Below are 2,291 nucleotides of genomic sequence, written 5' to 3' on the forward strand. Positions count from 1 at the left end.
TCCCCAGGTGAGGGCACATTCGGCCCGTCTCTGAAGCAGAAAGCCCGGTGCAGGCTGAGACGCAGCTTCTGGCGTGCTCTAGGGACGCCCTGCCAACTCGTACGGTCCAAGTGTCCACTCGTAGGGCCACATTTCAGGCGGGATTCGCGAGGGCGTCTTGGTTTGGCTCTGAAACACGGCTGTCCAGTCGCATCCCGCTCCTGCTCGGCCAGGGCGTGGCCGCCATGGCCGCCGGACTGCAGCGGGGGTCACTAAGTGGATGGCTCAACTGGCCAGCTCTGTGTCTGCCGCGTGTCCTTGGATCGGTTCCATCCGCGGGGCCGGCTGTGATGTCGCTCCGGTGAGGAGCGTTAAACACGCCTGGGGCGAGGGGGGCTTGCACCAGACGGCTCTCCCGCGGTGAGCGTCGGTTTGTGACAGACATAGCCCCGTCACTGACCAGTTGGCTGATTTACAGCGACGTGTCCAGAGCTTATGATGAAAGCGTCTGAGGCGTCTCAACAAAGCGACCAGCGGCCCCACCTGCCCGCTGATGTTTCCACCTTTTCCTGCGCTGATTCTGACCAGCTGAATTTTCCTGGTAACTGTTTCCTGTGAGAACTTCTATTCATGAAAACATCCGTGTCGCCTTCCATTTTTCGACTTTTATAAAATTTGGGAAAAAACACGAGAGTCAACACACAGCAAAGAAGCTGCGCTCAGCTCGCACGCGCATGTCCCGCGCGCTCCTCGACAGACACGCTCCTCCCGTGACGGCTCACTGTCTCACCTCGCCGACGCGGACACGCTGCTCCCATCACACCCGGGGGCGGGCGGCAGCCGGGCCGGTGCCTGCCCAGCGGGGCCTGCGCGCCGCCTGTGTGGGGGACGGCCGAGCGGCGGCAGAAACAACAGCAAAATCACGACACTCGCCGTTGAAAGACCTCGCGGGGCGCTGGTCAGCGCGCAGCCTGTGACGCTCCCGGGCGCGGCAGCGCGAGTCCGTCCCCGGCCAGGGAGGGACCCAGGGCCAGCAGACCCGCCTGTCCCCCGCTGTCCCCTCGGCAGCGGGTCTCAGTGGATCCGCCTGCTCTGCCCCCCACTCAGCCTCTGGCCTGCACCCCACTTCGTGCATGCATAAATAAAATGAATGTTTTTAAAAAATAAAACAGAGATCTTCCTGATTTCCTCAGTGACAGGCTGGACTCGCAGGACGGCGTGGGGGGGGGCAGCAGGTGCCCGCTCAGGCGCCCGCTCAGGCTGAGCTCCAAGGGCCCGGGATGTGGGTGCGGAGAGGCTGCCTGCAGCCCGCCCTCGGCAGGCCCCGTGCCGGGCGCCGGCGCTCTGAGGACGGCACCCCGGCTCTCGTGGCCCCGTCCGCTCGCTCACAGACGTTGACGCCTGTCTCAAGGAGAAGGCGAGGCAGTCTGGGTTCGTCTGATTTTTGTTTTCATCTTCCGCTCTTGAGCGTAAATTAAGACATCCTGCTAAATGCTGGCTTCGGAAGCTCGATTACACTGGATGCACGCGGCTGATGGTGTTTGCACACTGCAAACTACTCAGCGTGGCGTCCGTACAGTGGGGAAGAGGAGCTTAAATGTGTTTGCACGCCTGCACTGGCGTGTCTCTGACGTAGCTGGAGCGATCGCAGGCGCTGGCGTCACCATGCTCTTTCTGAGCTGTAATAAAAATATGTAATTTTTTGCTACACTTTCAACTTCTGGTCTAGAAATGTTGAAACATCGTGCACGTTTGAGTTTCATGTTCTGCAAAAAGCAGCTTGAGCCATCGTTTACCTGCACATGTCATAATGTGGCGGGGGGGTGAGGGAGAGGACGCGTGTACGCCTGAACGAGCGCACGCCAGCCCGGCCGCGCCCCAGCCTCCCTCATCCTTCTGGAGGGGCTGGACGCACCAGTCCCGCCTGGCAGCCGAGTCTGAGCTGCGGCTCCCTCGCAGCGGCGCCTGCCCAGACAGGGATTCCCTGCGGTTGCGTCCCTGGGGGCCGCAAGACCCGTCAGTGTCCAGTAGGAGGCGCCCCGGAGTCCCGACGTGGTTCCCTGTGCAGGCCCCGGGTGAGGCCACTGCGGACGGACCAGGCTGCCACAGGGCCGCGGCCGGGTCACATGGCCTCTCCCTGCCCACCTCTCCCAGACACCGCCCAGCGCGGCCTGTGGCCCAGGCTCACGGGCCCTGGGGGACGACCCGGCAGGAACCTGCCCCACGGGGGGACGCCTGGACGTCTCAGCGCCCTCGCCCTCCCGAGCCAGCTGCCTCCTGCCCGGGCGACGGCACCCAGGACCCGCACCACT

This window comes from Condylura cristata, unplaced genomic scaffold (assembly GCF_000260355.1).
Source record: "Condylura cristata isolate star-nosed mole 26May11 unplaced genomic scaffold, ConCri1.0 scaffold00016, whole genome shotgun sequence".
Lineage (NCBI taxonomy): Eukaryota > Metazoa > Chordata > Mammalia > Eulipotyphla > Talpidae > Condylura > Condylura cristata.